Raw genomic sequence first — 22,310 nt, 5'->3', positions numbered from 1 at the left:
CATCGGTTGCCCACTTTTCAAACGACTCTTTTAAACAGGAATATATTCCCCTTTTTTGTGCTCCGATGGGAGCATTTTGCCGCTAATTCTTAAATCTCGTGATTGTATCTGTAAATTCTTCTGAAACATAATAAACAAACTAATATTCTTCTGCTGATTCTTCCTCACAAACCGTTTTAGAGCAGTCCTTACTAAACGTGTTTTGTCGTGTAAGTATACTCTCTCCAACAACTCAATTGTAAAAGGCGATCATGTGGCCGAATTCATATGTTACGAAGAAATCGATGCCTTGTATGAAATAAAATACATACAGTAACCAATTTTCGCTTTGGTTAGCCTCTCATTTCATTTTGTTGTGCACCGCTAAGTGATATAATTTACAAATTTAATATTTATGTATATACCAACAATGAGGATATTATAGAAGTTTCTCAGTACTCAACGCTCGATCAATCACGCCAGAAATATTTCAGGAATTATATTTTTGTAATTATTTGGTGTGACTTCTCCAAATATACAGACTACTAAGTAGTCGCTGTCGAATTGTCCAAATATGCAGTCTACAAAGTACTCACTGTCGAATTCCCTTGTAAGCGCAGTAGAATTTATCTCTCTCCTGCGTTGTTTCGTAAGAGGCACGACGTTATATGTCAGCAATAAGAGAAATGCTGGAGTCTCATGAAACTTTACCGTCCAAACTTTACACGCAAGAGGTTCTTGAAACTGTACTTCGCAGCTGACGTTCCGCGAACATTCTGCTCATGTTATCCCAGCCTAGAGGTTTAAAGAGCCAAGTATGTATTGCAATTCCTTTTATTTCTTTCTAAGCACACATTGCTATTCGAAGAACTATGGCTCAAATGTCAAAGGCCACATGATAACATTTGAATACTTACTAACAAAGGACTAAATCCACCGAACTGTCTTCACAGCTTCGATGGAAAGCACATCAGTGTCAAGCTCCGGCTATAACTATATTTTACAATTTCGGTCTATTCCTGTTGGCTGCTTTCAGTTGCATGCAGATTACTTTTACCAGCTGGCGTTCCGGAGTATCATCACAACAGCGACTGATGAGTATTATAAGAAAGCAATTACAATAAACCATTGTTCAGGGGAGCTGTCCCGTTTCTGGAAACTCAGCCTTAGCTAAGAGAACACCGCTAACTTCCTTATTATTTTGCAGTGGATGAAACTTTTCCCCTTACAAAAGAGTGAGACCGTATCATCGTCGAGGATTAACAAAGGAAATCGATATATTTAATTACCGATATTGCAGGGAAGAAGACATATAGTACAGGGCTCTTACAAATGATTGAAGCGATTTCATAAATTCACTGTAGCTCCATTCATTGACATATGGTCACGACACACTACAGATACGTAGAAAGACTCATAAAGTTTTGTTCGGCTGAAGCCGCACTTCAGGTTTCTGCCGTCAGAGCGCTCGAGAGGGCAGTGAGACAAAATGGCGACCGGAGCCGAGAAAGCGTATGTCGTGCTTGAAATGCACTCACATCAGTCAGTCATAACTGTGCAACGACACTTCAGGACGAACTTCAACAAAGATCCACCAACTGCTAACTCCATTCGGCGATGGTATGCGCAGTTTAAAGCTCCTGGATGCCTCTGTAAGGGGAAATCAACGGGTCGGCCTGCAGTGAGCGAAGAAACGGTTGAACGCGTGCGGGAAAGTTCCACGCGTAGCCCGCGGAAAATTGGCTCATGCCAGAACTGGAGACCGACAGCGCCGACTTCATCTTTCAACAGGATGGTGCTCCACCGCACTTCCATCATGATGTTCGGCATTTCTTAAACAGGAGATTGGAAAACCGATGGATCGGTCGTGGTGGAGATCATGATCAGCAAATCATGTCATGGCCTCCACGCTCTCCCGACTTAACCCCATGCGATTTCTTTCTGTGGGGTTATGTGAAAGATTCAGTGTTTAAACGTCCTCTACCAAGAAACGTGCCAGAACTGCGAGCTCGCATCAATGATGCTTTCAAACTCATTGATGGGGACATGCTGCGCCGAGTGTGGCAGGAACTTGATTATCGGCTTGATGTCTGCCGAATCCCCAAAGGGGCACATATCGAACATTTGTGAATGCCTAAAAAAACTTTTTGAGTTTTTGTATGTGTGTGCAAAGCATTGTGAAAATATCTCAAATAATAAAGTTATTGTAGAGCTGTGAAATCGCTTCAATCATTTGTAATAACCCTGTATATACTTTTGTTTTGTTCGTGTCGAAGATCTGGATAGAATTCCCGTAAATTGTAACACGAATAACACCGACGAGATAGTTAAAGTGTTTTATTTGTTTCATAATTATATACGGACTCAAGGCGGTGTTTATTCTAATTCATATGTGGGAAGCACAATGCAGACCACCCTATTGATAACCCACACAAAAAGCCTGAAAACCAGCAGTGACCTGCCAACAACGCGACAGAGCTGTGTAATCCGCTTCGTAGTTTCTTTGTTACCCAAAGTGGAACATTGTCTCTTCGGAATATAGCAGGTATGTAGTTGGAGCATAAGTTCGTAGCGTTGTTGTTTTGCTCGTTGGTATTCCGGTTACTATGGGTTTCTTTAGAGATTGTCATTCTTTTAATTTTGGTACAGTTTGCTGTTTGTATTTACATATTGCCATTTTGTCATTTGGAGATAGTCACTAGAGATACGGACACTAGAGACTGGAATGCGGACTGAAGAGATTGATGTCAGCGAGGCATAGTGTCAGTTGGGGACCCACTTGCACTTCATACATCGGTTCCGCACCATCAGAGCACTGCGTAACACTGACCTATCCGGTCACACAAAAGAGGACGCTGTCGAGCCAGAATGCTCTCTACCTCTCTAACATTTAAACCACTTATTAAGATTTCGCTGTTGTACATGTCCTATACCGTGGCCCGTTGCAAACCTTTGCTTCTCAGCGTTTCGTTTTTACAAAGGGTTATGTACTAAGAACACAATTAGAGCTAGATGTAAATGCCATAACACAGAAGAAACAGATGATGAATAAACATAAATTCAGTCAAGATTTGTCGCCAGTCACTGGCAGAGCGATACCAAAAATTCGAAATCGAGTATTTTAAGATGCTTCTCCCTAAATTAATTGTTTCTTGTGGACCGCTCAAGATAAAGAGGACGAATTTGCCAACAGCTAATTCCTTAGGCGCAGCTGGCCTTGGTCTGAAAACGAGGTAAAACCTCTATCGCTTGGAACCAATATACGGCTCAGCATTACTTTCTATTTAACTCTGTTTCTCCATCCTCTTCCATAAAATAATTCAATTAATTTAATTACTTTATATGCCGATTAGTCGATGGAGTTCTGTATATTCAGAAATGGGAAGAGACTTTGGGTAACACAACAAATGCTTCAAGAAGGTAGTACGAAAATGTTGAGGGAAAGACAGGAATACAGCAATATAAATAACATAGAAACGAAATAAATAAGAGGAAATGGCTGTAGGAAAAAAGTGAAGAAAGGGAAAATGAATTGATCGCCAAAATGACTAACTCAGCAGAGAACTTGAGCTACTTTATGTGAAATAAAAAGCAAGGGTGGCCACATTAAAGTTGCAACGGGAACTACACTGTTAACCATTATGCGCTCGCGCTAGAAATAGTCACGCGAGCGCTCGCGCGGGCGGTCGGCCGACCGCCGCAAGTTTTCATCAATCTCTTGAGGTTTTCCGTTTTTAAAGGTCATATTTCCATAAAATATCGACATAGGATTGTTTGTTGTTGCGGTCTTCAGTCCTGAGACTGGTTTGATGCAGCCCTCCATGCTAATCATCGACATAGGATATCTCACACAATATTGCAAACACATTTGTAATCAAAATTATTTATTTAACAATAAAACATACAATGGAATACAAAAAGGGAGTCAAATACCCAAATGAAATAGAAGAACATTTTTTAATTGTAAAGTTTTGGGACTATATAGTGTAATACTTAAGACTAGAATTATTCACTGTCTTAACTCGTCACAAGAAAAGCTAATTTTGCTTTGAAAAAAGAATTTTTGATTGAAAACGTCACAAACATTTCTGTCAGATTAAAAATGCTGATCAGTCTGTATCCATTCCATTTTCGTTTTGAGACTGACAACAATTATTGCACGTAACTGTCGTGGTTGAATGTCGTAGACAGACGTTTCTTCCATACTCACCGCATTCTCGCTTTGCTTTTAACTTCTGTTTTGAGCCACACAAATAACATATTCCTCTCCTTGTAGGGGTTGATACAGGTGGATAAATGACGTCACTATTTCTGTAATTTTCCAAAAATACCAACAAATCTTTTGGTAAATGCTTAAATTTAGCTATTTCATCAGGTTTTCGGGAATCATTTCCAAAGATTACACATGTAAGAAGTGTCTTCTCGTTTTTTCTTTCATATTACATGTGTTGAACTGAAAAATACGTAACGAATTTATTCCTGCCAAGTCAAGTAAGCAGAAAATGTACATGCAGGCCACCTTCGTAATCTTCTTGATGTTGAAATTCTGGAGCACATGAGGTCTACAGTATCAACTCCACCTTTGGTTGAATTATAGTCTGTGATTTGTACAGGTTTTTTGGTATCTTCGTCAATGATGTTGGTATCATGGCTTCAGGAGAGCACTACTACAGCTTTCCTTTTCTTTGTAATCATAGAAATCAAAGTTTTGTCATCTTGTCAACCTAACATGTAGTCTCCTGCCACTGCATTTCCATTTACTGTCTCAAATTCTGGGGGAATTTTTTTTTATTTTTTCTCATTGTACCTAAAAAAGTGAGGCCTTGCTAAGGAGGTATTCGGCCAACGGGTAAGTTGAAAAATAATTACCAGTTGTTACATTTCTATTTGTTCGTTCTATGCATTCAACCAATCTAGCGACCAAGTCGTATGGGTTTTTGGAGAGTACGTTAGGGTCTGGCATTTGTTCTCCGCAGTACACTTCTAAATTATATGTATAAAAAGTGCGTGCATCACACAATGCGTACATTTTTAACCCGTATTTGGATGGTTTTTGAGACATGTAGTGGATGAATGAACATCGTCCTCTAAACGCAATTAACATCTCATCAACATTGACAAATTCCCCTAAACTGAATGATTTTTGCCTGTTAGCAATGAAAGAAGACTAAATTTCTCTTGTAGGAGCAAGTTTGTCCGTAGCAAGACGTTCCAATCTCGTGTTTAGATCATCAAATCTTATAGCTCGTAGCAAAAATCTGAATCTATTTAGGCTGAAATTGGCTCGCAAAATTGTCAGACCTGTTCCATTGCTATTGAAATATTGAGAGAAATTTGCACGGTTTCCTCTTTTGACCGCAATCAAAAACAGACCACCAAACAATGCTAGCATTTCAGCCGCTGTTATCGGCTTATAATCCCTTTCACGTACTTCAGGGTTACTGCTTCCTTCTGTCAGTGCTTGACGTACCAATTTTTTCCTTTCACTATAAATATTCGTATACCTTACGATCCCATCTACCATTTCGGCAGTTATTATACACTGAAAACTTTCGAGTCGAGTTTCACATTGTCTGGCTTGTCCTCTAGGACCTGGTAGAGTTTTGATTATATTTTTTGACTTTGACTTTGTGCTGGTAATATTGGCATTACTAGCCCAAATAGTTTCCATGTCCTTACCTATATAAAATCTGATGTCATTTTTTGGTAGCTTCTCTTGATCTATGTCATTTCCTCCCCCGTTTTCCAAATCAATTTCCGACTTTAGATGTATATCATCTTCAGTCCCTTCTTGTTCATAATCTGGGTCATCGGAAACGTCATCTTCTAGGGATTCCTCATGGCCTTTCCCCTCTGCTTCCTCTCTCTCCAATTCAGCCAAGATTCTATGTATGTCATCAGACGTAAGGTTTCGCCGTTCCCTATAAAAAATAAGAGTAATTGTTACTTTTACAACAGAAATTTCTTAGAGTGATGAAGTGCTAAAGTAGAAATAAAAACAGAATTTGTGAATGGCAAAATTTATAGAAAATAATGCAAATTCACTAGAGAATTGGAAGAGTCTATAAAATTGAGGAATTATAGGGGAATTACAAAAAGAAATACTTACATTCCGAAGTAGACGAGTAAAACAAAGTCTCGTAAGCGCTCGCATGGCGGTAAACTGACCATTTTTGTAAGTGCCGTAGCCGCTCGCAAGGCGGTAAACCGAACGCCGAACGTATTCGGACCTATTTGAACTTGTCCTGAGAGGCAGAGAGGTGCGACTTGGACGAACTTTGAGCAGCATCTGTCGGAAAAAGGTGCAACTAGAGAATACATGTCCCTCCCGCCGCCTCGTTACCTTTGTGTAGTAAGTATGGCGCGAAATTGCAAAAAGGCGGTCACTTCACAGCCCGCGCGAGCGCGTGAAGGTTAACTGCAGTGGTGAGAATGAATAAGTAGAAAGGTATACTGAAGGCCTCTATTAGAAGGACGAAGTGTCTGATGACTGTGTAAAAGAAGAAGTTGGAGTCCATATTGATGAGCTAGGGGTCCAGTATCACAGAACTTAAAACAGCTTTAGAAGGACTGAAGACAAATAAGACAGAATCATAGCTAACACTCTACTGGAATTCCTAAAACCATTGGTAGAAGTGGCAACTATACGACTATTGAAAAGGGTGTGCAAAATCTATGATACTGGTGACAGTCCATCACACTTCAGGAAAAATATCGCCCACACAATTCCGGAGAAAACAGATAAGTAAAAAAACTAATGAACTAATGGACAATCACCTTAAAAGCACATGCACTCAAGTTATAAGTAGTAGGGAGAGGCTTGCAGAACCTCATATTTGATATCAAATAGATATCAATTTAATATGCAAATTAATTAAACTGATCAGTTAATTACCAACTCCCCAAATGATCTCATGTGTTTTCCTCAGCCTGTACGTGGGTCCCAGAACCATCTTCCCTCCTCCCATCCCCTTGCACACCCCATCAACATTATTGGTGTGAATTTCGAATTTTGGCGGGAATTTTGAATTTTCTTGGGAACTTCTCAGTCCCAGGGCTGTGCAGACGTCCAAACCCACCTACACTACAGAAATGGCAGTACCCTTTCCTGGTCTCAAAATCTGGTCCATCTGACCAGAAAGCGCAAGCGCACTACCCATCTCAAGGAAACTGACCAGATACAGGAGGGGGACGTTAGGTCAATATGATCTATGTACATCGAGAACTGAAGAAGATATCAATTCTAATTACGAAGTTAGTCATAAAGATCGGCGCTAATTACACTACTATATGCATAGCGCTACACAAAAATTGCATAAAATCGCAATACAGCTCAAAAAGTGAGAATGCCGTACTAGTGTTACCCCGTTGTGAAAAGATTTCACACTACGACTCGAAAATAGAGGCAGACGCACTCAAATTCTGCCCTACACGTACAAGATGGCAGCAAAAATGTTGGTGTCTAAGCTACTATCTTTATTTTAACTTTTTTTTGTGGGAAGTATATTCAACATATGCTAGTTATGGACAGAGAGGAGTTCAGCAAGTCTATTATCTGTAGGCATACAACTATATCTACAGTTATTTGTTGCCAGAGATCGATACAGGCACTTTTTCGCCATCACCTTGCAGCCCAGACAATCAAAGTCAATATACGCAACTCTAAGTTATGGGAAGAGCTTCAATGTTCAAATTACACTTTGAACATATCGTGAAAAAAAAGCACTTATGTTGAACGATTCATAACACAACAATTGTGCTGGGAAAATTCATCGTTCCAAAAGACTGTAAACGGGGTAGTAGCCTAGCGTGCATTCTCTTTAATGGGCGCTTACAGACTAAGCAGCTTAGAGACAGTCTCCTCCCTTCCCCTCTCGTCCTCCCTTCACCTATATGGGACACAGTCTTTTTCAAATATCCAACTGTTACTGCCAAGCACCTCACAGTTTTCTGTGGCCTATCGCTCTAGCGCCATACCCCCAGCAGACCAGGGCGCATGCCAAAACCTTGCAGTCTCCTTGAGGCAATAGTCCATCACCAACAACAAAAGCATGTAAACACAACTAATCAGTAAAATATAAACAAAGGGCGTCCCACCCCACAGGTCGGACCCTAGTCAGGATACAGCTGCCTCACACTGCCATCCTCCCACCCACCCACACAACCCACGCACACTCGTTCACACACACACACACACACACATACACCTGCCGACTCTCCACAACGTCCCAACTCAGGTGACTCCATTCTACAATGGAGAACACTTTTATTTAATATAAGTGTATCTCTTACAGTCAAGCACCTTGTAACAAGCGAAACACAATGGCAACCATAATAAATGCCCTCTTTCCACAAAAATATGCACAATTCATTTTCTTTTTGTTTATGAAGAAGTTGGTATAACTTTTACGTTCGTCTGCAGGATACAATTCGCATCTCATTATTTTGCGACGCCCAACAAAGTGAACCGCCACCGATTACATATAACCAAAATTCAGAAGCCTATAAATGTCCACTCCGCATGAAATTTGGAAAAAGAAGCATCCATTCTTCCGATGCGAAAAATACTGGTCACTGCAGAATGTCCTCGTTATTTCAGAACCATCATCAAAAAATTTAAACAGCGAGAATTTAACACAGAGTGAATGAGGTGAGAAATTGTGATACCAGCTATGAGGTGGGTATGAGATACCCGAAACTCTGATTACGAAGTTTTGATGCTATAATCGTGTATTAAGTATTTTTTATTTGAAATATTAATAATGGTGTCTATTAAACAGAATGAGTAAATAAAATACTATGTTTAAGGTATAAAATCTTTTTTTGGGTGAAATAATGAAGTGTATATTTTCTCATAAAAAGTACAAGTTTCAGAAGTTTAACATTTTTCACACAAAATTCGAACAAAATTACAGTTTCTTTGATTAATTGACATAATGATATATTTTCTAATTACAAGACACAAAAAGTAATTGAGCACCACTATCAGTAGCCAAAGAAAGTGTAACAGACTTACTGCTGTTTGCAGTAGCATCAGCACAGATCTGGTAGCTTTCCTATTGCACAAAGAAGTAGTTTTGCTCATGTGAAGGATAACATAGCAATTTCGTACTAATACCACGTCTCTCGGTCTCTCGAGTGAGTACACCTCCCCCCCCCCCCCCGCTTACTTTATTAAAGGTGATGCATGTGACATCAATCCACTTCGCTACAGAACACTCTAGCGAATGACTTAAGTTTGATAAAAGCATTGATTCTTCTTCTTAATACTTAAGGAATATCAATGTCTGTGAAATTGAATAATATATATATATATATATTCGATTGCGTGTGTGAGAACATAGTTATTTGTGTGGATTGGTTTTGGCTGTTTTAATATAGCACCTGTAACACTTAAGTCGCCTTTGTTGGAGTATGTATTTACAGGGAGTATGTATTTACTGGGAGAGGGGAAGGATTAAAAGAGAATGTGCCATAATTTTTAAGCTTTTCTCGGTCTTGAGTTCCTGTTACTCCCAACCCAACCAGAGTCCTCGCATTTCGCGGTACTTTTGCACTAATTTTATGTATTTACCGTCAGTTTAAGTAATTTTGCAAGTTTCTTCACGCTTTTACATATTTCCTCGCATTTCTCTCAGTTCTACGTTTTCCCTATTAATCTGTCGTAATTGTAGCAGGATTATCTCTATTTTCATCGATTTTATGTCGTTTTTAAATTTTTTTAATAATTTTCTGCATGTCTTTTTAGCAAGATTGCCGACATAGGCATGCGTTGTTTAATTTTATACGAATGTATTTGAGTGTCCTATACACAGTCCTACTAAAAATTCTTATAATTACCCTCTTCCCGACGACTACATGCATGAATTTTAGATATGAGGATCATAAAAAGTTTAGTAAGACTCGCCTTGTACCTAGATGAAGCACGAGATGTGCAATTTGGAAACTCAAAGTCTGCAAACAAATCCATGTAGTGCTACGACACATAAGGGGGCTTGTCTGTAGACTCATATAGCGACGCAATTGATGGAAACTAAAAGTTTGGCACATTTCTTGACGATCATCAGACTTGTATTCTGCTGTGTAGGGATCTGCAACAGTGAGCTGGCAAGTGTACAAAGCTGATTTCTACTGATGCTCAGACATTCTTTTTCTCCACAAGAATATGCGCTTATTGCTAAATATATTAGCTTCGGTACTTTTGTTTACATCTTCCAACTCTGATATGTTCACACAACCACGTCAGACTGTAGATTTCGGATTTTTTTTTATCTTACTAATAAATTGTTCTTTAGTGTAATTTATAGACGAACAGTTAGCGAGTTACGCATGCCACCGTCGGCCACTGACTTCATAACCTCAAATTTTAAAGCAGACAACACTTGAATTGTGGCTCATTGTGGCATCTAGAAATGGTAGTGTTTTTTTCTGTGAAATGAGTAGATTATGTGAAACAGAGTGTGATGATCAAATTGCTAACAAAACCAGAACGTAAGAATCTGCTGTGTGATAGAACCTTTATAGTCATGTTTGTAGAGATGAGTTATAGAGCAAAAATATCGAATGTATGCAAGCAGACGGTGACTGGTTTCGATGTAACGGAAGAGATAGAGACACAGAATATCCACTAGGAGTTTCTATTACAAGAAAGGCTCTCAAGATTTCTTTCATAAACAGAGGTGTTATGCAGCTTCACTTTGGTAAAACGGAACATGTTGTAGTGTACAAAACAACAACAACCTTTCCAATTGTTGTATGCTATTGTGGAATCTGGAATACTTGTGTATTTGTCCAACATTTGAGCTAATGACATGAAAGATAGTATTCTCTAATGGTATTTTACTGGTTTGAAATGTCTATAATACACACATGTATGATAGTTTATTTAGAGGCTCTGATTTGAACGCGAGAGATTTTATCAGGCCGTGTAATTTGTTCACCAAGCTAGAAGAACTTGGGCAACACAGATATTTTTCTTCCGAGTTCGAATGCTCTCTGTTTCTATACTTTTATGATGGTTTACAAATAACGAGGACATTCTGAGGTGATCATTGGTATTCGCATCAGAATAATGGTTGGTTTTTTTCGCAATTTTACCCACGGTTGACAAGTATAGGCTTCTGAATTTTGGTCATATGTAATCGGCTCCGGTGCCGTTTGTTGGGTGCCGCAAAATAATGGGATCCGAATTGTATCCTGCAGTTTAACATAAAAACTGTATAGATTTTGGTCATGAACTAAAAGAAAATAGACTGCCCCTAAGTTCGTGGAAAGAGGACATTGTGTTTTCGTTTTCAAAAGTGTCGGAAGTTCCATGCCACTTTTCGCGGATAATGCTGTAGTATACAGGGAACTTGCAGCATTAGAAAATTGCAGCGAAATGCTGGAAAATCTGCAGTGGATAGGCACTTGATGCAGGGAGTAGCAACTGACCCTTAACATAAACAAATGTAATGCATTGCGAATACATAGAAAGAAGGATCCTTTATTGTATGATTATATGATAGCGGAACAAACACTGGTAGCAGTTACTTCTGCAAAATATCTGGGAATGTGCGTACGGAACGATTTGAAGTGGAATGATCATATAAAATTAATTGTTGGGAAGGCAGGTACCAGGTTGAGATTCATTGGGAGAGCACTTAGAAAATGTAGTCCATCAACAAAGGAGGTGGCTTAAAAAACACTTGTTCGACCTATACTTGAGTATTGCTCATCAGTGTGGGATCCGTGACTGGTTGGGTTGACGGCGGAGATAGAGAAGATCCAAATAAGAGCGGCGTGCTTCGTCACAGGGTTATTTGGTAAGCGTGATAGCGTTACGGAGATGTTTAGCAAACTCAAGTGGCAGACTCTGCAAGAGAGGCGCTCTGCATCGCGGTGTAGCTTGATGTCCAGGTTTCGAGAGGGTGCGTTTCTGTATGAGGTATCGAATATATTACTTCCCCATACTTACACCTCCCGAGGAGATCATGAATGTAAAATTAGAGAGATTCGAGCGCGCACGGAGGCTTTCCGGCAGTCGTTCTTCCCACGACCCATACGCGGCTGGAACAGGAAAGGGAGGCAATGACAGTGGCCCTCCAACACACACCGTTGGGTGGCTTGCGGAGTATAAATGTAGATGTAGATGATGTAGATGCTTGATTCTAAGAGATGTGTTTACTTTAAATAGAAGTGTTCTCAATCTCAGAACTAGGGTTTCTTGAGTTGGTCCATTGTGGAGGATGGGACAGTGTGTGTGTGTGTGTGTGTGTAGTCGCACTAGGCACTGTGTCTCTACCAGGGCACGGCCTGTGGGGTGGCGCATCTTCACTTTTCTTTTATTGATCAGTTGTGTTTATACTTTTGTTGTTGAAGGACCATTGCCCCAAGGAGACCGCGAACTAGCGTCATGCCCACTCGTCCGCTACAGCTATGGTGGTACGTTAGAGAAAACCATGAGGTGCTCAGTAATAGCATGAGGCCATTAGAAAGCCCTGTGTCCGCTGTAGGTGAAGGGAGGGATTCAGGGAGGGAGGGGAAGGGCGTAAGCCCGCTTCAAAATTGGTTAGTTCGTGAGCAACCATTGTGGAGAACAAACGTTCAGCTACTGCGTCCTCAGGACTCTTTTGGGACAACCATTTTCCCCAGTACATGTATTGCATTATGATCAGTTCACTGCAAGAGCAGGTTTTTTTTCACGGCAGTTTCGATGTATTATTACAACAGTGATGCATTTTTCATCAGTTGTGGTAGTGTGTATTGCATTTGAATACCTGGGCTGCAAGGTGACTGTCGAACAGGTGTCTGTAGTGAAGTCTGACTTCAAACAGCTACAGAGTTCCACAAAATTTCGGGTGTGCAGCCACATAAATTCGACTTCATCTTCTATTAGTTCAGATGAATACCAGCCAGCCATCTTCAGAGTGAGCTGTGAGTCACCTCGGATCACTGTGAAGTTACCTGGACGGTATACAGCCCAAATATTAGAAGAAGGAGTCGAATTTATGTGACTGGACACCTAAAATTTCATGGATCAGTCTTTGTGCCGAGAAAATATGAAGATGAACAACAGCTATAGATGCAAGGCACTGATATATGCTTGCAGATGATAGACTTGTTAAACTCCTCTGTGTCCACCACCAGCATGTTGTCAGTTGAATATATTTCCTGCCTAAAGGAAAAGAAGAAGAAGATAGTACCTTACAGCCCAGGCTGTTTCCTTCCACCTTGTAGGTGAAGGGCAGAGTTTGAGTGCGTCTTACTCTAGTTTCAAGTAGTATTGTGAAATTTTTTCATAGCAGGATAACACCAGATATAAAGCGTCGTCTATTTTTAAGCTGTATTGCGATTTTAGGTAGTTTTGTTGTAGCGCTATGCATATAGTTGTGTTATTGAGGCAGAACCTTATGATTAATTACATAATTAGGCCGATCTCCATTTTAGTGTCCCAACTGACATAAACCAACTACACTATTCTAATGTTCCTCTCCTGCATCTGTTTGGCTTCTCTGTCAGGGGGTGCACTTGTGTTCTCCATCCAGAAGGTGCAGTGTTTGAGTCCCAGAAAGGGCACTGCCTTTTTATATTCGCACCATGTCGTGGATGGGAGTAGTGGTGGTATTCAGCGCAGCCCTGGTACAAAGAAATTTCCTCAGAAATTCGACTTTCCCAGCAAACTTAGGAATTCCCACGAATAGGCGAGGTTGGGTGGGGAAGGGGGAGGGTACGGGAAGGGTTGGGACTCATGCACCGGTTATGGAAAACACTGGACGTCATCTGGGGTGGGAGGGTCGGTTGGGGTGGGCATGGTTGACGAGTTATTATAGATCAATTTAATTAAACTGCATAAGATTTTGGTATCAATTTGCTATATAAATTGGAGTCGTACTGCCACCTTCCCACTACTGTTGTTAACAAGTGTGATATAAAGAAAAATTGAAGAAAAACCTGAGAATAGCTTGGATGTCATTCTGTTTGGCTATATAAAAGGGAAAGGTAGCAAAGAGGGGCTCCTGTCGTTGCAGTGGATAATGGAAGCCAATCTGTAAAGAATATCGGTAAACGTTCATTTCACTTCGTGGCCGGGAAAAACCGTTCAACAATTCAAAATGATGCACGAAATTCTGGGAAAGATAGCATTTAGCAAGAAGAAAAAAGAGGAAATACGCAATCTGTACAATAGACTAGGGGATAGTAAAATGGGAAGATCAAGAACGAAGTGTTTGGAACAAAAAGAGTGTATAACCCCTATTGTTCAATCTATGCATCGAAGAAGCAATAACGGAAGAAAGTGAAGGAGTCGATAATGAATTGATGGCAGAGTGATGGTTCAAATAAAATTCAGGGCGAAAAGACACCAATGGTAAGTTTCGCTGATGACATTACTGTCCTCACTGTGAACCTTTGAACTCTGCTGGAGAATTAAATTGACGAAGAATAGAAAATCTTCATTCTGTACGAAATATTGTATGTTTCGGCAATAACTGGTTTAGTTTCTAACTTTCGCGATCTTGTCAGCTTCGAATACCTTGCGTGCGCTAACTAGATTTCACAAAATAAATAATAGGCAGGTGCTGAATAATTACAGCAACCCGTAGAGATCTCAGTGACGGTAGCTAAGCAAACTTCGTCAAAGCCGGATCATGCAGGTGAGACTTCCCAATATTTCGTTTCAAATTGTGTTAATAAAATATATAAACTATGCTACTATCAAGAAATCAGAAAGTATTAAAACTGGAACTAAACTGCGTCCGAACAGGTCATGGAGGCCCAACGTTACCGCCCCGCCGCCATGTCATCCTCCAACAACAGGCGTCACTGGATGCGGTTATGGAGGGGCTCGTGGTCATCACATCGCTCTCAAGGCCGTATGTCAGTTTACGAGTCCGGAGCCGCTGCTTCTCAATCAAGTAGCTTCTCTGTTTGGCTCACAAGGACTGAGTGCAACCGGCTTGCTAACGGCGCTCGGCAGACATGATGGTCACCCATACAAGTGCCAGCAGGGCCCGAATAAAAAAAAAACTACTACATTATGGGAAATAAGTTTAGTGCTTATTGTTGTTCATGCGCACTTACATTTACATACACATGTTAACCGTACAAGGAGAGAAAGGGTAAAGATGAAGTGAAAGGTAGCAAGTGAAGTACATCAGACAAAAGATGGATATTGCTTTAGAAATATAACTTAGTTACTAAACTGTTTACTTCAGACTTCATGCATTGTGATTGTATCTTTCATAGACATGAGTCGCTTCCTCCTCACAAAAGACACTATTTATATTCAGAATATTACATTTGCTCCGAAATAGTTTTATTAAAACAAGGGAAAAGGAGATAATCACTGTTATTATAAATGTGAAGAAGAATTATAGGATCTGACGAACGAAATGGACAGTCTAATGAGTACAATATATGGACGGATAACAAATCTAAAAAACACGAAAGTAATGAGAAGCAGTACTAATGAAAATAGTGAGAGGCTTTAGGAAGAAGTGAAGTTCAGGAATTCTTCTATCTTGGAATCAAAATAACCCATAAGGGAGGAAGCAACGAGGGTACAACAAGCAGAGGGGCACAGCAAGGTGGCATTTATTACCAAAAAAGTATCAAACATAAGCCTTAATTTCAGGAGAAAATTTCTGAGAATATGTGTAAGGGGCACAGCATTGTATGGTAGTGAATCATGGACTGGGCGAAAACCGGAACTGAAGAGTCATTTGTGATGTGGTGTTACAGAGTAATGATGAAAACCGGGTGGAATGAGTACGTCTGAAATGAGGTCTTTCTCAGCAAAATCGGTGAGGAAATAACATTAGGAAAACGCTTACTAGGAGAAGGAACAGAATTGGAAGTCATATGTCAATAAGTCAGGGAATAACTTCCTTGGTACTGGAGGGAGCTGTAGAGGGTAAAAATGGGACAGAAAGGGAGAAATTGGAAGTAAATTTAACAAATAATTGAAGACATAGGATGCACGAGCTACTCTGAGACGAACACGTTGGCACAGGATCAACGTCAGTTACTGAATCTGTCACGGATGTTTCACTTGCAATCCCTTCCCAAGCTTTATTTTCTACCATAATTTCTCGTGTATTATCTTCGTGTTCCTTGAGCGAAATCTATGTTGGTGGTAGAAGGATCGTTCTGCAGTCAGCTTTGAAAGCCCATTCTCTAAATTTTTTCACTAATGCTCACATAAACAATGTAATCGTTCTTCTTAAGATTTCCATTTGAGTTCCCATGCATTTACGTAACTCTTAAATGTTTGTTCGAACCTACGAATAACAAATCTAGCAGCCCTCCTCTGAACTGCTTGGATGTCTTTCTTTAAACTGACCTCGTCGGTATCCCAAATACTCTCAAGAATAGGTCGCACTAGCCCCCTATATGTGGTTCCCTCTACAGATGAACCACACTTACCTGAAATTCTCCCAACAAACCGAAGTCTACAAATCGCGATCCCTGTCACAATATCGCTTTGCCATGTTGCGCATAAATATTTAAAAGAGTTGACTGTGTCAAACAGGACACTACTAAAGCTTTATTCGAACATTAAGGGTTTCTTTTCCTACTCATCCGCATTAACTTACATTTTTTTCTACCTGCCACTCATTACTCTAACTAGAAATTTTGTTTCAGTCATCTTGTGTCATTCTAAAGTCGCTTATTCTGGACACCTTACCGTACACCGCAGATTGCTGCCCACCCCGTCCGTCAAATCATTTATATATAAACAGGGAGACAATTACTGATCTATATAAAAATAAACGTAAATTAGTCAAGAACTACGGCGTGCACACACTTTATTCAACATGTAAACTTCACTACAGATATTCGAACCTATGTTATGACATATTTGTAATTGCTGACATGATTCACGATGATGTGGCGCAGACGAATAGGGATATTTTACATGACCCTCTGAAGTGCGGGAACATCGACGCTGCCCATGACCTCCTAAATGGCTGTTTTCAGCTCAGCAATGGTTCTGAAGCTATTGTCCTACCAAAAGGAGTCGCATGTGTTCAGATCTGGAGAACATGTCGGCTAATAGAGGCCCAGGCTAGTGGCCTCTGGGTACACCAGTGCCAGAATGCAGTCGACAAAGTGCTCCTCCAGGACATTAAACATTCTCCTGCTTCATTGGGGTCGAGCTCCGACTTGCGTGAACCACATATTTCTGAAATCAGGGTCACTTTCAGTAATAAGGATGAAATCATCTTCCAAAATCTTCACGAATCGTTCAGCTGTAACCGTGCCACCAAGGAATATCGCGTCGATTAATCTGTGATTGGAAACGGCACACTACACAGTCACCCGTTGACGTGAAGAGACTTCTCGATCGCGAAGTGAGGATTCACAGTCCTTCAAATACGCAAATTTTGCTTATTGACGGACCCATCCGAATGAAAGTGGGCATCTTCGCTAAACCAAACCATACTCGCATACTAATTCCCATCATGCCCCGCGACCAAGCTTGCAGTTTGAGGGTCCTAACGCAAACAGTTTAGAAGTTACGGCGATTATATTTCATATAGTTGAATAATTGTCACCCTGAAGAAAATTGCGGGTGTCTCATTCTCTCCAGGACAATCCTAATGCTACTGTTGTCTCAGATGAATACTCGCCATCGAGGACAACGAACTGGCTCTATTTCTTAAGACGTCTTCGAGCCATTCCCATATCTGGGAACCTATTCCATCTGGCTCTTACCTTCATTAACAGTCTGCAGTGCGGTTCCGCGTGATACGCTTTTCAGAAATCTAGAAATGTGGAATATGCTTGCTACCCTTCACATAATCCGCAGTATATCATGTCAGAAATTGGAAAGCTGTATATCACAAGGATGAATCGTGGTGATGAGCACTCCGTTGTTACTATCCCAATCAGAAGTTTAGGATCCACCTTCGAAGTTTCGAAGTGACCTGTGATGTCACGGTATTCTTACGAGTTATTGTCACGAAATTTCATTCGGAGACTGAAACTGTATATATTGTTTGGACTTTTTCTTAGTTGTATGGATCATGTATTGCCCCCCCTGTCTCACCCACAGCCACTATTCTCTTCAGAATTTTCTGCCTATTTTCATGCTGAAGGACTATCGAAGCCGAACCTATTCTTTCAGTTTTGACAACGTCGAGTAGACATTTTGGTATACACTGTCCACCAAATTTATTACAACCTGTCTGCGCCAATGTTCAAGACTGTTCTTCCTTGAAATCACGGGCAGATCTTGAGAAAGTCTGGAAACTGTGGACAGACGGCTCATGCGCATTATTGTATTAACGTGTTGCACAACTTCATCAGTCACATCATAACGTCTTCCTCGATCGATCGCTTCCATCATGTACATACGTGCGCCAGCTCTGCATTTTCTGCTCCCCTCCCTCACAGCACCATCACAGACACGATTCAGTCGATGAAGAATCTCGGTAGCATCGATTCCTTCTGCCTGAAGGAATTTAATGAGAGAACGTTAATCCCAATTAGCAAAAACGCCGTCGATCTCAATCCTTTGCTGCTTATACGCTAACGAAGGAAACAGAGAGCTTTCTGATGGGAAGTGACCTTCAAAGTCTTCTTTTCCAACCATGCAAATGCTGTGAACCTACGGGAATTCATAATTTTTTGTAGCAATCGGAAGTTGACATACAATGAAAAAAAAGGAAACCGTCAATTACTGACTTTTTTAAGTTTTTGCAGAGGGAGAAGAGATGATTCTCCGAAGTCATGTTGCTTTCCAGGGCAACAAGCGAACAGACACAATCTTACAGATCTTTATCTAAATCGCCTGTGCCTTGGAGCTTGTTAGTCTTAGCTATGAGAAGTAATAAAGATTCTGTCTCCAAACGTTTCCCACATACCGGATTTTTCTTATACTACCACAGTGGCCTATCTGCACTATTGGTGGACACGAAAACAGGTGAATTTTTATCACGCGTTGCACTGCACACAATGCCCAGCTTATGACTCCACTGTGTAGATATGTTCCTTCAGACCATTGCACCAGCCCAGGCTTCTGCTGGCACAACAGCAGGTAGGGCGGCATTGTTCTGTTGGAGTCATGTCTCAACGAGGGGCTGCCCTATCTGCCCTGTACGGCTGTGGGTCTGTCTCGCAAGATTTATTAATGGATGGGTTCGCCCACAATTGCTTTCAACTCCCAACATGCAGTTTCTAGGAGCTAAGAACCATAAAAATACCTCGTGCTTTTAGCGCCCTACCAGGCTCCATCAATGTCTGCTCAGGCCGTTAAGTTTCTAGAGTGTCACTCAAGATGCGCCAGGTTGTAATAAAAAATTTAATAATTTTTAATATGTGAAAAATAGATGAGAGAGTAACTTGTCCTGTCCCAAAACTTACCATGTTGACGGACATTCATTGAAAACTATCAAAAACAGGAAATTTATAACCATTTTCAGAGAAATGGACTTGGCCTGATCATCTGATTAAGGCACACAGCAAAGATACAGTCATGTGACATTGTTAAACTGGTAGACGCTGCTGGGTTGCTCAGCTATTTAATCGGAAAGGTTTTCCTTCGTCCTTACAGAGAGACCCTTTTGTATGTGATGTTTGACAATATTGACTTTAATGTAACTGTTGAGAGCAAGGGACTGTAATTGGGTAGTGTATAAAGGGGGATAGTTTAAACGGTTCATAGCACTTAGTCTACTGGTGTCGAGTAGCATAGTCCATACCCTTTGAATGCACTATGTCATTAGTTAATACTCCCGCCCTCCCTCCCTCCCTCCCTCCCCCCTGGCCACTGTTACCCTCTCTGCACTACATTATCACCAACTTTAGCACTTAACCAAACTGTAGAGTGAAAGATGTTTCGTGGAACACTTAATGAATTTGAATGAGTGATGAAGTAATTCTTGACACCTCTCAGGTGTTGTGAGTAAAACCTCTTCTCAGATAAGAATGCTAACTTTGCACATTGAGGGAACATTTGTTACAAAGCAAGCCTCCGTTGCATTACACCTCTACATTGCGGCACTTTCTTGACCTGAACAGCGTAGCCCTATTTAAAACCAACCAAGTTTAAATTTGTGCAGTATACATTCTTAAATCACTTGATTACTGCACTCCTTACTGCTAAACTAGCAGAAATTGGAGAACCACAGCCACTAATAGTAACAGTAATAATAATATTGTGTACAGCATTATAGTAGCCCTTATGTACACTATGTGATCAATAGTATCCGGACCCGCCAACAACATACGTTTTCCACAGTAGGTGCATTGTACTGCCACCAACTGCCAGGTACTCCATATCATTAGTCCTCAGACATCGTGATAGAGCAGAATGGGGTGCTCTGTGGATCTCACGTACTTCGAACGTAGTCAGGTGCTTGGATGTCACGTCTGTACGCGAGATTTCCACACTCCTAAACATCCCTAGGTCCACTGTTTCAGATGTGATAGTGGAGTGGAAACGTGAAGGGACACATACAGCAGAAAAGCTTACAAGACCGACCTCGTCTGTTGACTGACAGAGATCGCCGACAGTTGAAGATTGTCTTAATGTGTAATAGGCAGACATCTAGCCTGACCATCATACTGGAAATCCAAACTACATCAGAATCCTCTGTAAGTACAATGACAGTTTGACGGGTTGGATTTCATGGTCGAGCAGCTGCTCATAAGCCACACTTCAAGCCGGTAAATGCCAAACAAACCCTCGCTTGGTGTAAGGCGAGTAGACCTTGGACGACTAAACAGCGTGAAAACATAATGTTTTGATCCGATGTCAGGTTGTGGATATGGCGAATGCCCGGTGAACGTGACAACAGTAAAATTCGGAGGTAGTGGTGTTATGGTGTGATCGTTTTTTTCATGGAGGGGCTTGTACCCCTTGTTGTTTTGCGTGGCACTGTCACAGCACCGACTTACATTGATGTTTTAAGCATTTCTTGCTTCCCACTGTTGAAGAGCAATTCGAGCATGGCATCTTTCAACACGATCGATCATCTGTTCATAATGCATTGCCTGTGGTGGAGTGGTTACATGGCAATAACATCCCTGTAATGGAGTGGCCTGCATACGGTCCTGACCTGAAACCTACAGAACACCTTTGGGGTGATTTGGAACGCCGACTTCACGCCAGGTCTCGTCGACCGACATCGATACCTCTCCTCTTGGCAGCAACCGTGAACAATGGGCTGCCGTTCCCCAAGAAACCTTCCAGCGCAAGCTGTCAACAAGGCTAAGGGTAGGCCAACACCATATTGAATTGCCGCGTTCCCGATGGAGGGCGCCACGAACTTGTAAGTCATTTTCAGCCCGCTGTCAGGATACTTTCGATAACGTAGTGTCGTTAAAGCTGCGTCGAGCTGTCAATTAATTCATTTATCTGTATAGAAGCGAATAATAAAACAATTTCTGGACTATGGCAGCCACTCTCTACAACTTGGAGAAGACATTATCTTGAGATATTTAGCATTTGTTACGTATACGTCTCACTTCTACATCAGCGATATACGGGACAAAGCGCAACATATTTATATAGTGGGTGGACTATGTAAGGAACCTGTAACCTCCGCCGCATTAACGGAATATTGAGCATAAGTAAAATAAGTAAGTAATATTGAGAATAAGTAATTATTGATAACTTATACAATCAGTAATAGATCTTCTGAAAATTGTGATAATAGCAATGATCATCTCACAACAATTTGGTTTCCTGACTGAAACGGAATGGAATCGTTTGGTTTTTACCCCTCAGAAAATTTCATTTTACCCCGCTGGCGGTAATTACCCTCTGGTTGGTAACCGCCGAAATAGACAGCCACGGGGCTCAATGTGCCCATCAGACAGAAGGACCTTCTTCAACACTCCGTTCATGTGTCATCATTCCACGACGCAGAGCGTAGGATACATACACATAAAATCTGGTGAGGAGGTATTTTACTATAGCATCGCTCTCCCACACCGTCGGCTTAAGACTGCCGATGAAAATTTCTTACACTGCTAATGTTCGAATCGGCTACCATAGAGTTAAACGACAGCCAAAACTCGTGTGTAAGCAATCTCGACCGTGGTGGATTTGCGTCTGGGAACTCCCTCCTCCAAAAACTACACAGGAACGAAGGGGAGCTGCAGCACATAAAACAAACTTTGCTATAAGGGGGATGATTTCGTAGAGTTTTGCGTGCTCGCCGTGAAAGAAACCTCTTCGAAGTTTCGAGTAACGGCTTATCGACTTGCACGCAGCATGTCGTAAGTCAGAGCAACTGTTTCCACTTTATTTGCGCGCAAGTCTTGCGGGACTCTCGTCTCCTGCTCTTTGGGTGCATGAATTACTTCGTGAAACTTCATCTCGGTTTCTCTGAGAGGGTCGA

This window comes from Schistocerca cancellata, chromosome 1, assembly GCF_023864275.1.
Source record: "Schistocerca cancellata isolate TAMUIC-IGC-003103 chromosome 1, iqSchCanc2.1, whole genome shotgun sequence".
Lineage (NCBI taxonomy): Eukaryota > Metazoa > Arthropoda > Insecta > Orthoptera > Acrididae > Schistocerca > Schistocerca cancellata.
The sequence above is the reverse complement of the archived record's forward strand: the minus strand, read 5'-3'. Positions refer to the sequence as shown.